We start from the raw sequence: 12971 nt of genomic DNA on the forward strand, positions 1-12971 counted from the left end.
TTCTGGTGTGTGTGGGCTGTGAAGGAGGGTGGTGCTGGAACCTGAGAACACTCGACCTGTCAGATTCTGGGCCATTTATATATGGATACTGGAAGACAAGAAAGAAACCTAGATGAGTCCCAAAAAAAAAAAAAAGTTTACCCCTATATTTAATTTAATTTTTTTTCTTACAAATTCAGTTTTTATTGAAAACAATGGAACAGCAGAAGACACGTCATGTAGCTATATCTCTCTCTATATATATATATATATATATATATATATATATATATACATATATACACACACAGAGGTAGGCGTCAAAGAAAAAGGATACAAACGTGGGGATTCGAGGATACGACTGAGAAGGATATCATCCCAGGAAAAAATCCAAAACGTGTGTGTATTTAATTTTTTGTACAGTTGTGCTCAAGCGTTTGCATCCCCTCACAGAAATCTTGAAATTTTGGCATTGATATTGAAAATATGACTGATCTTGCCAACCAAACTATCTTTTTTATTAAACAACCGTGGTCATATGAAGTCATTTATTATCAAATAGTTGTTTGGCTCTTTTTTAAAATCATACTGATAACAGAAATCCCCCAAATGACCATGATCACAAGTTTCCATCCCCTGCAATGTTTGGCCTTGGTACAGACACACAAGGTGATACACACGGGTTCAAATGGCAATTAAAGGATAATTTCCCACATCTGTGTCTTTTTACATTGCAATTAGTATTGGTGTATAAATAGTGAATGAGTTTGTTAGGTCTTACGTGGATGCACTGAGCAGGCTAGATACTGAGGCATGGGGAGCAGAAAAGAACTGTCAAAAGACCAGTGTAACAAGCTAACGGAACTTTATAAACATGGACGAGGATATAAAAAGATATCCAAAGTGTTGTATATGCTAGTCAGTACTGTTCAATCACTTATTAAGATGTGAAAATTCAGGGCACTCTTGATACCAAGCCAGGGTCGGGTAGACCAAGGAAGATCGCAATCACAACTGCCAGAAGAATTGTTTGAGATACAAAGAAAAACCCGCAGGTAACCTCGGGAGAAATACAGACTGCTGTGGTTGTTTCAAGTAGCAGAACATGACAATACTTGAACAATAATTAGCTTCATGGTCGAGTTGCTAGAAAGAAGTCTTTACTGTGCCAATGCCACAAGACAAGAAATCCCGGTTACATTATGCCTGACAACACCTTGACATGAGTCACAGCTTCTGGCACACTGTAATCTAGAGTGACAAGGCCAAAAAAAAGCTTTATGGTCACAACCATAAGTGCTATGTTTGGAGAGGCGTCAACAGTGACAAGAATACCAACCCCACTGTAAAGCATGGTGGTGGCTCACTGGTGGTTTGGGGGGGGGGGGTCCGCTCTAAAGGTATCAGGAATCATGTGAAAATTGATGGCAGGATGAATGCAGCCTGTTATCAGATAATACTGACAGACAATTTGCATTCTTCTGCATGAAAGCTGCACATGGGACGCTCTTGGACTTTCCAGCACAGCAATGACCCGAAGCACAAGGCCAAGTTGACCCTCCATTGGTTACAGCAGAAAAAGGTGAAGATTTTGGAGTGGCCATCACAGGCTCCGGACCTTAATATCATTGAGCCACTCTGGGTAGATCTCAAACCTGCGGTTCATGCAGGATGACCAAACTTTGCATGATCTGAAGGTATTTTGCCAAGACGAATGGGCAGCTCTACCACCTGCAAGAATTAAGAGCCTCATAGGCAGCTACTACAGAAGACTTCTCGCTGTCATTGATGCTAAAGGGGGTAATACACAGGATTAAGAACTAAGGGAATGCAGACATTTGAGCAGGGGTGGACTGACAACTCATGGGGCCCCCAGGCAATAGGGGATCAGGGGGCCCCTGTGTCCTTGCCTAAACTCAAAAAAGCCTATGAAAAAGGTACCATGGGGCATCTCATGGGGTCCCCTACTGACCCCCGGCCCTCGGGTAGTGCCCGAGTTTCCAAATGGTCAGTCCGCCCGTGCTTTTGAGTACAACTGTATATACTGTGTATTATAAGCATTTATGCCTCATTTTTATCTACTTGTGTCCTATATGAACTTGGGTAAATTTATAAAAGAAATTTGCACACCCTTTCCTCCAGCGAGTCTTCATGTGCATTTGTGCTGCGTGGACTAGCCAGAAACAAATGTTCTTTAGGCTCTTTTGTTTTCTGAAGGAATGATCTGTTGTTATGGCCAGTAGTAAATTACCACATTATGGCCACTAGATGGAGCTGAGAAGCATAAGAAATACATATGCCTCTGTAACAAGCGTTACAATGTAACAATTTTAGAGAATGCTAGAGGGAATTAGTATATGTAACTAATTGTGACATTTAAAATGGTTGTAAAGGTTGATGGTTTGTAACCTTCATGCATTCTATGCATGAAGGTAAAAAAACTTCTGTGTGCAGCAGCACCCCCAAACCCCTCAAAACTTACTTGAGCCTCATTGCGATCCAGTGCTGTGAATGACAGCCTCAGCTATCCCGGGTCTCTGCCTACTCATTGGCTGAGAGAGCAAGTGGAAGCCATTGGCTCTCACTGCTGTCAACCACAGCCAGTCAACCAATGAGAAGAGAGAGAGTGGAGGGGCCAAGCCACTGCTCCCTGTGTGAAAGGACACATAGAGCAGCGGGTGCCCCCATAGCAAGCTGCGTGCTGTGGGGGCACCTGACAGACAGGAGGAGCCAGGAGAGCCTGCGGGGGACCCGAGAAGAGGAGGATCCAGGCTGCTCTGTGCAAAATTAGTACACTCAGTAGGTAAGTATAGACATGTTTGTTATCCCCCCCCCCCCCCAAAGGAAATGAATCTTTGGAATCGCTTTAATTACTAATTCTCTCTAGCGTTCTGTAGAATTGCTACAGCCTACATTTTTAGTCCAAATAATACAAAAAAAAATCAGCACACAGAATGGTGCTTACGTTAGATGTGCTCTGTCTATTTGCTGGTGGCTGTTCTTAGTCAAAACCTTGCTTCCTCCGCCCCGCCCCCCACCGACCCAACCCCGAAGTGGTTATCTTCTGGTGCTGTGGTGGTCATTACAGCAGGGTTTGTCATAGATACACTTCACCCTTTCTGCCTCCTCCTCCATTCATAAAAGCCATACTATAGCATTCGTGAATAGAGGAGGCACACCTTTCATTCATTGGTCCAAATCCAACCTCTATTCATAGATCACTGTTCATTCATAGAAGCTATAGTATAACTTCAATGAATGGAGGAGGGGAGTGGAAAAGGTGGGTGTAGTCAGCAGTCATAACTGTGGTTGGTTGGGGGGGGGAGTCACTCTGGAGAATGAAAGTTCGCTTTAAATCTCCCAGTAGTGTGAGAATATGCCAAGAATTTCACAGTTCACAATGTTCTCATTCCTGACATCACCAAAAACTCCCGCCAGCTGCCAGGAACGTGTCAGGTTAATGTGACCGATCCGGATGTGACAATTGAGGAACTGCTGAAACTTAAGTAATTTCGCAGGACTTCCTGAAAATAGATCTATTGGAGATTTATATCGCTCTGACATATACCGCAGTGCTGTACAGAGAACACTGAGCCAGTCACATCAGTCTGCACCAGAGGAGCTTACACTCTAATGCCCCCCCTACAGTCACACACTATTATTATTATACGTTTATATAGCTCTGACATATACCGCAGTGCTGTACAGAGAACACTGAGCCAGTCACATCCGTCTCTGCACCAGAGGAGCTTACACTCTAATGTCCCCCCACAGTCACACACTATTATTATTATACGTTTATATAGCTCTGACATATACCGCAGTGCTGTACAGAGAACACTGAGCCAGTCACATCAGTCTCTGCGCCAGAGAAGCTTACACTCTAATGTCCCCCCACAGTCACACACTATTATTATACATTTATATAGCTCTGACATATACCACAGTGCTGTACAGAGAACACTGAGCCAGTCACATCATTCTCTGTACCAGAGGAGCTTACACTCTAATGTCCCCCCACAGTCTCACACTATTATTATAGGTGCTTATATAACACTGTCATCTATATGTTGTACACAAATATTGTACATTCACATCAGTCCTGCCCTCAAGGGGTGTACAATCTAAGGTCCCTATAACTCACATTCAGACATACACATACCAGGGCCAAGTTGAACAACAGACAATTATCCTACCAGCATGTCTGTAAAGTGTGAGAGAAAGCTGGAGTGCCTGGAGGAAACTCATACAGGCACAGGGAGAACATACAGACCTCAGACAGGCTGTGCTGTGTTGGGATTTGAACCGACAACTCCAGTGCTATGAGGCAGAAATGCTAACCACTGTGTTGTCCACACTATTATTAATACATTTATATAGCTCTGACATATACCGCAATGCTGTACGGAGAACAGTGAACCAGTCATATTAGTCCTTGCACCAGAGGAGCTTACGCTCTAATGTCCCTGGCACACACATATGGCACAGCGATTACCAAGATTGATTGGCGCCCTGGAGAGTCTGGAAAGCCAATTAGAGGTGGAAGCCAATTACCCTGACAACATGTATATGGGAGGAAGCTGGGTACCTGATGGAAACCCATACAAACTCCATGCAGACAGAGCCCGGGGGGGCTGAACACAGGACCTCAGTGCTGCAAGGGTCCAGAGAGATTCATAGATATAATAGATATATATGTAAAGTTGTTGTCAGTTCGGTGAGGAGCAGGAAGTGTCGGTCGTCCTACACACACGCACACACATTCCTATTTCTATACCAGGGGCAGACTGACCATTTGGAAACTCGGGCACTGCCCGAGGGCCTGGGGTCAGTAGGGGGCCCTATGAGATGCCCCTGGTACCTTTTTCATACTCTTTTTTTGAGTTTGGTCAAGGACACAGGGGCCCCATGATCCCATATTGCCCGGGGGCCCCATGAGTTGTCAGTCTGCCCCTGTTCTATACACACATGATCTCACCTCTTTATGGAGATAGCAGCACGCTCATGTACACACCCTCCATGCAGACCATTCTGGGGCTTGCAGTTCCTCCAGCTGGGAATGTTCTGGAGGAAGCAGTTCCCTGTCATCTCTCCCCATCTACCCCATCTTACACTCTAATGTCCCTACACAGTCACACACCACTACTACTACTAATAATAATGATGTTATTTATTGTTATTCTTTTATTATTTTGTAAATTATTGTTTTTATTATTATACATTTATATAGAGCTGACATATACTGCAGTGCTTTACAGAGAATACTAAACCAGTCACATCTGTCTGTAATCCAGAAGAGCTTACACTCTAATGTCATCAAACTACTACTGATAATAATAATCTTGTTATTTTTATTGTTGTTTCTATTTATGTATAATTATTCATATTTTTGTTATTTAAATTTTTATCTATAATTATCCATTTTTGTTGTTTTTTGTATCTATTTATTATCTATTGTTAATAATTGATTTTGTTAATATTTTATTGCTATTCTTATTCTATATTTGTTTTTATGTTTTAAATTATATTTTAAATTGTTATTTATAGTTTGTATTATTATTATTATTCCTAGTATTTAATGTTATTATTAACAATAATATTATTAATATTATTTGTTGTTATTATTATTGTTCTATAAATATTTTTATCATTTTTAATATGATTTTATTAATATTTATTGTAAGTTTTAGTTTTATTATTAACATTCCTATTTAAATGTTTATAATTTTATAGTTCTTTTTTTTAATTGTAATATTATTTTCTTTAAATTATTATTTATTTTCTGTATTAAATGTTTTTATTGTTTATTATTATTGTCATATTTGCTTTTTTATTTATTAATATTTTATCATTTTGTAAATATGATTTTATTAATATTTCTTGTAAGTTATTTTTATTAATACTCCTATTATTTACATTGTTATAATGTATAGTTGTTATTCTGTTTTTTTATTTTTAATATGATCATTTTTTATTATCATTGTTATTTATTCTCTTTATTTAATGCTCATTTTTATTATTGTTGTTATCTATTTGTTTTTATTTTTTAATTACTATTTTTATTGGCTTTTTTTTATATATATGATTTAAATTCTTAATTATTGTAAGTTTTATTATTAATATTCATTTTATTTACATTGTTTTTTTATGTTTTTATTATTTCTTATTTTTATTATTGTTATGTATTCTCATTTAATGTTATTAACATATTATTATTATATATTTGTTTTGTTTTACTTAATATTTTTATAGTTTTTAATACTAGTTCTATTATTATTTATTGTACTTTTTAGTTTTATTATAATAGTTTTACTGCTTTTTATCTCCATGTTATCTTTATGATTTTACATTTCTATAGCTTTAACGCCCTGCCCTTGGATTGGTTTGCATATCTCTCAGTGATTGGTCCCTCCTAGTTATTACTTAGTAACTCTGTCAGTGATTGGTCGGACTTGTAGCCCATACATTGTAACAAGTGAAAGTTCTTCTCCAGCTTCACCTGTTGGGAGAACTCCATCTCCCGGCAGCCTTCGCGCCCCCTAGTGGGAGGAGGAAGATGGACGCTGTAGTACTGAGCTGGGTGTGAAGCGCAGTGCGCAGGCGCGGAGAGCAGACAGCTGCTGCCAGTGGGCGGGGCCGGGCAGAGCGGAGGCTCAGTGTGTTCAGGCTGGAGCGAAGTGCGGGGCTGGTGTGGGGTGTGTGCCGGGCACCGAGGAGAAGGTGAGTGCCGGGTGAGGAGGGGGGCACTGGGGTACGGCGGGGAAGCTGAGCCTGGGATGGGGAGAGATGACAGGGAGCTGCTTCCTCCACAACATTCCCAGTTGAAGGAACTGCAAGTCCCAGAATGGTCTGCATGGAGGGTGTGCACCTGAGCGTGCTGCTATCTCCATAGAGAGGTGACATCGCGTGTGTATAGGAATGTGTGTGTAGGACAACCGACACTTCCTGCTCCGAACCGACAACAACTGTTCTAGGTGGCCATCTGGATCCTCGCAGCATTGAGCTCCTGGGCTCTGTCTGCATGGAGTTTGTATGGGTTTTCTCCAGATGCCCGGCTCCCTAATTGGATTTCCAGACTCTCCGGGGTGTAAATCGATCTTGGTAATCGCTGTGCCATATGTGTGTGCTGGGGACATTAGAGTGTAAGCTCCTCTGGTGCAGAGACTGATGTGACTGGCTCAGTGTTCTCTGTACAGCGCTACAGTATATGTCAGAGCTATATAAATGTATAATAATAGTGTGTGACTGTGGGGGGACATTAGAGTGTAAGCTCCTCTGGTAGAGACTGATGTGACTGGCTCAGTGTTCTCTGTACAGCACTGCGGTATATGTCAGAGCTATATGAATGTATAATAATAAGAGTGTGAGCTCCTGTGGGGCGGATGGGGGCGCGGAGCGTGAGCTCCTGTGGGGCGGATGGGGGCGCGGAGCGTGAGCTCCTGTGGGGCGGATGGGGGCGCGGAGCGCGAGCTCCTGTGGGGCGGATGGGGGCGCGGAGCGCGAGCTCCTGTGGGGCGGATGGGGGCGCGGAGCGCGAGCTCCTGTGGGGCGGATGGGGGCGCGGAGCGCGGGCTCCTGTGGGGCGGATGGGGGCGCGGAGGGTGAGCTCCTGTGGGGCGGATGGGGGCGCGGAGCGTGAGCTCCTGTGGGGCGGATGGGGGCGCGGAGCGTGAGCTCCTGTGGGGCGGATGGGGGCGCGGAGCGTGAGCTCCTGTGGGGCGGATGGGGGCGCGGAGCGTGAGCTCCTGTGGGGAGGATGGGGGCGCGGAGCTCCTGTGGGGCGGATGGCGGAGCGTGAGCTCCTGTGGGGCGGATGGCGGAGCGTGAGCTCCTGTGGGGCGGATGGCGGAGCGTGAGCTCCTGTGGGGCAGATGGGGGCGCGGAGCGTGAGCTCCTGTGGGGCGGATGGGGGCGCGGAGCGTGGGCTCCTGTGGGGCGGATGGGGGCGCGGAGCGTGGGCTCCTGTGGGGCGGATGGGGGCGCGGAGCGTGGGCTCCTGTGGGGCGGATGGCGGTGCAGTGTGCGGTAATTGGCAGCCTGTGTCACTCTCACTATCAGGAAGTGCGGGGTGATGATTGGGTGTTGGGTGTCTGCCATCCACATTCATCTGTCACATCCTGGTCACATTCACCTGTCACACGTACCTGGCAGCTGCAACTTCCTTGTAGATTTACTCAGAACACAGCGCTCTGCCAGGAAGCCGGGAGACAGAAATGTCCCCAATATAGAGAGTGCTGTGTGTGATGATAGAAATGTACAACATGGGGGGGGTTACTAAATGGATGGATATAAATGGACAGAGAGGATGGATGGATGAATAAATAGACAGGCGCATGGTAACAGACAGATCAATAGATATAGGCAGTGAGCGAGAGAAAGGATGGATGGATTAATGGTTATACAGACAGACTGATGGATGGATATGAGTGGAGGAAGAGTCAAGCTAGATAGATATGAATGGACAGAGGGTGGATGGATGGATGGACACACCAACAGAGAAAGGATGAATGGATGGAAGGAAACTGGAGCACTCAGAATCTGGTGCAGCTGTGCATGGCAGCCAATCAGCTTCTAACTTCAGCTTGTTCAGTTAAGCTTTGACAATAAAGCTTGGAAGCTGATTGGTTTCTATGCAGAGCTGCACCAGATTATCGACTCTCCAGTTTTAGTAAATAACCCCCCCCCCCCCCCCCATGTGTATAGACATCTCTACATGTCTGTCTGTCCACCCTCTCTCTGTTCATTTATGTCTATCTATCTATCTATCTACTCATATCTATCCATCCATCAGTCTGTCTGTATATCCATCCATCCTTTCTCTCGCTCACTGTCTATATCTATTGATCTGTCTGTTCTCATGTGTCTGTCTATTTATTCATCCATCCTTTCTCTCTGTCCATTTATATCCATCCATTCACTTATATCTCTCTGTCCATTAATCCATCTACCCTTTCTCTCCCTCTCTATCCCTATCTATTGATCTCTCCATTCATTTCTTTTTTATTTATTCATCCATACATCCTTTCATTCTCTCTGTCCATTCATATGTTTGTCCATCCATTCACCCACTCATATCTCTCCTTCCATCCATTCATCTTTTCTCTCTTTCTCTATTGGTCTGTCCATCCCTCCATCGTCTGTCCAATCATATCTGTCTATTAATTCTGCCAACCATCCTTTCTCTCACTCTGTTTATACATGTCTGTCTATCAGTCCTCCTTTTCCTTCCCTCCGTCCATTCACATCTGTCTTTCCATCCATCCATCCATCCTCCTATCTTGCTCTTTATTTTTCTCTCTCTAAACACACACAGTGCCATCGTGCCAATAATAAGTCGGGACAGTTTGTTTATAGATTCAGTAGAATATTTGCACAGATTTGGAAATAATTCTCTTGTTCTGTGCCGGACTGATTATTATCCCATCTCATCCGTCTCGGTATTCTATATTTCTGTCCGATATGACGATGTGTGTGGCTGTGTAAGCGCTCCAGGCCTGTCTGTGTCTCTGTGATATTTCATTATTAGGGGGAGCGATTTGATATGAATAATAAAGGGGAGAGCTGATAATATCCCCCTGTAGTCCCAGCTTGGTTCTCACAGTGCATTAACTGCTTGGGTTCCAGTGCGCAGTGCCATTGTTAAAGGGTCAGTCCGCCCCAAAAGAGTTACTGTGGGTGGGCGCACACTGTGTGAATCACTGAGTGAGTTTTCAGTAGTGATTCACCTGCAGATAAATCGGTGATAAAACATCTGCACGTGAGATTTCAGCTCTGCGCTCACTGCAGCCATTGTGTGGAGGTCTTACTCTGCAGCGTGGGAAGTGAGACTGCTCAGAACCACGAGCTGTAGCTGTATAGATCATCAAAGAGATCTTACAAATAAAATCCCTGAGAGATCCCCCCCCCCCCTTACAGATTTATCCTGGTGCCCCTTATTTAGCCTGACTTCAGGCCTGGCTCTCAAGTTTGCAGGTCAAGGGTCAGAGGTCATGTTTTTTGCTTGCCTAACCTGCCATTGAGTGCACTCTTGAGTGCACATGATAAAGCCATCTCGTTGTTTGCTTTCTTTTTATCTACAGGGCTGTTATTTGCTGTGCACACTTAGGAGTCGGGTGACTGCCTTCCTAGTCAGGGAATGACTGGTTCTCTTTAAGTCACATTATTATCTCGGCTGATCTGTCAATGCATGCTGTTCTCTGAAGTGTGGCCATGCAGTCTTCTGTGTGACGTTTGGTTTGGGGTTGTTGTCTGGCCCCCTCTGTCCTGTGCACATGCAGGGTGGGGTGGAGCAGTCACAGTTCCATCTCTGCTGATCAAGATACTCACTGCTCCTCAGGGGCGTGTGCAGACTGCTGGGCGGGCACAGTCCTTGGCAACATTTGTTCTGGATGCTGTTTAAGGTTGGATCAACCTAATTGACTGTAAACATTGGGGGAGGCGGGCTGTCTTTTTGTTTTTTCTTTTCCTTTTCATCATTTCACTTTCCTTCCTCTTTTTTTTCTTTTCTTATCCCCACGCCCACACGTTATTTACCCTGCCCTTTCCTTCCTTTTTTTCTTTTCGTTTCCTTTTTCCTTCTTTTTCTTTCCTTTTCCATGCCACCTTCTTCTTTCTTCCCTTTCTCTTTTCCTTTCCTTTTTCTTCTTTCTCCTTCCTACTTTTTTTTCCTTTTGCTGCTTTTCCATCCCCCCCATTTCTTTCCTTTTCCCCTTTCTCATTCTTTCTTCATTTTCCCTTTCTTGTTCCTACTTTCCTGTCTCGTTCTACTTCCCTTTTTTTTCTCCCTTTTCTCATTCTGTCTTCCCTTTACCATTCCCTTGCCTTGCCTTTCCCCGCTCCCTTGCCTTGCCTTTCCCCGCTCCCTTGCCTTGCCTTTCCCCGCTCCCTTGCCTTGCCTTTCCCCGCTCCCTTGCCTTTCCCCGCTCCCTTGCCTTGCCTTGCCTTTCCCCGCTCCCTTGCCTTGCCTTTCCCCGCTCCCTTGCCTTGCCCTTCCCCGCTCCCGCCACTTTCTTCCCTTTCTTTCCCTTTTTCTTTTTCGTTCTTTCTTTTCTTTCTTTTCTTTCTTTTCCTCTCTTTTCTTTCCTTTTCTTTTCCTCTCTTTTCTTTCCTTTTCTTTTCCTCTCTTTTCTTTCCTTTTCTTTTCCTCTCTTTTCTTTCCTTTTCTTTTCCTCTCTTTTCTTTCCTTTTCTTTTCCTCTCTTTTCTTTCCTTTTCTTTTCCTCTCTTTTCTTTCCTTTTTCTTTTCCTCTCTTTTCTTTCCTTTTTCTTTTCCTCTCTTTTCTTTTCCTTTCTTTTCCTCTCTTTTCTTTTCCTCTCTTTTCTTTCCTTTTCTTTTCCTCTCTTTTCTTTTCCACTCTTTTCTTTTCCTCTCTTTTCTTTTCCTCTCTTTTCTTTTCCTTTCTTTTCCTCTCTTTTCTTTTCCTTTTCTTTTCCTCTCTTTTCTTTTCCTCTCTTTTCTTTCCTTTTCTTTTCCTCTCTTTTCTTTCCTTTTCTTTTCCTCTCTTTTCTTTCCTTTTCTTTTCTTTCCTTTTGTTTTCCTCTCTTTTCTTTTCCTTTCTTTTCCTCTCTTTTCTTTTCCTCTCTTTTCTTTCCTTTTCTTTTCCTCTCTTTTCTTTTCCTTTCTTTTCCTCTCTTTTCTTTCCTTTTCTTTTCCTCTCTTTTCTTTTCCTCTCTTTTCTTTCCTTTTCTTTTCCTCTCTTTTCTTTCCTTTTCTTTTCCTCTCTTTTCTTTCCTTTTCTTTTCTTTCCTTTTGTTTTCCTCTCTTTTCTTTTCCTTTCTTTTCCTCTCTTTTCTTTTCCTTTCTTTTCCTCTCTTTTCTTTTCCTTTCTTTTCCTCTCTTTTCTTTCCTTTTCTTTTCCTCTCTTTTCTTTTCCTCTCTTTTCTTTCCTTTTCTTTTCCTCTCTTTTCTTTCCTTTTCTTTTCCTCTCTTTTCTTTCCTTTTCTTTTCCTCTCTTTTCTTTCCTTTTCTTTTCCTCTCTTTTCTTTCCTTTTCTTTTCCTCTCTTTTCTTTCCTTTTCTTTTCCTCTCTTTTCTTTCCTTTTCTTTTCCTCTCTTTTCTTTCCTTTTCCTCTCTTTTCTTTCCTTTTCCTCTCTTTTCTTTCCTTTCCTTATCTTCTTCACTTTTTACTTTCTTAGCTTTTCCTTTTTCCCTTTTTCTGTCCTTCGCTCTTCTCCTTATTTCCTTTTTTTTCTTTATTTTCATTTCCCCTAATTTTTCCCCCTACTCCTTTCATTTTTTTTTTCCCTTCTTTGCTCTCCACCCACTTTTTTTTGTGTCTTCCTTTTATTTCCTCTTCTTCTTCCTTTCACTTTCCATTTTCCTATTTCTCACTTCTCTTTCCCTTTCCTTTTCCTTTGTTTTCCTAACTGTACTTTTCTCTCTCTCCTTCTTTCCTTTTTTCTCCTTTCCTCTGTTGTTCTCTCACTCCATCACTTCGTTTATATCTCTTTGTATACACGCTGACTTAAAAGCTGTTTTTTTCTTTCTCTTCTCGTGGTGTGTTTTGTGCTTTTTATTTGCAGCATTTACTTGGCCGCTGTCTATATTTAGCGAGCACCCTGTGTGTGCCGACCTCTGCTGGGCTGCCATTGTGCGCTCATCATGATCAGACCTGACCTATTTTGCCTTTTGCATTCCTTACAAAGCAGATAACATGTTTGTCCCCCTCTGTTGGGGGAGAGATTGGCGCACTGGGACGGATTACAACGAGGAGGAACGCCGAGCCGCTGGGGTTTATGTCCTAATGTCCTTTTCAGAATGCAGAATGTTAATCTCCATTTTAATGTCTTTTAATCTGAATTGTGTGTTTTGCGATGGGTTTCCTGAGAGGAGGGAACGTCTCTTGATGCCATCTTGGGGGGGGGGGGGGTGAGGGATTAAATCAAGTGCCAGTTTTCTGTGGCACAAGAGACAACAGATGATGATGTGATGCTGAAACTGATTGGGTTGGGTTGACAAAATAGAAAATCAAGGGATCGCTATTTAACTTTTTG

At 43.1% G+C, this 12971-nt stretch overlaps 1 protein-coding gene across 2 annotated transcripts in view; it reads left to right on the plus strand.

The window, feature by feature from the left end:
* Positions 1-6580: 6580 nt before the first annotated feature.
* The window catches only part of KIAA0513 (KIAA0513 ortholog), an 87734-nt gene continuing 81343 nt past the window's right edge, over positions 6581-12971 (plus strand). For both annotated transcript variants that reach the window (XM_089693981.1, XM_089693983.1), the window contains exon 1: positions 6581-6699. The gene's annotated coding sequence lies outside the window, so the exon portion shown is untranslated. The remainder of the gene's footprint in view (positions 6700-12971) is intronic.

This window comes from Staurois parvus, unplaced genomic scaffold (assembly GCF_062004578.1).
Source record: "Staurois parvus isolate SC_StPar_1 unplaced genomic scaffold, SC_StPar_1.0 ptg000646l, whole genome shotgun sequence".
NCBI classification, from domain to species: Eukaryota; Metazoa; Chordata; class Amphibia; order Anura; family Ranidae; genus Staurois; species Staurois parvus.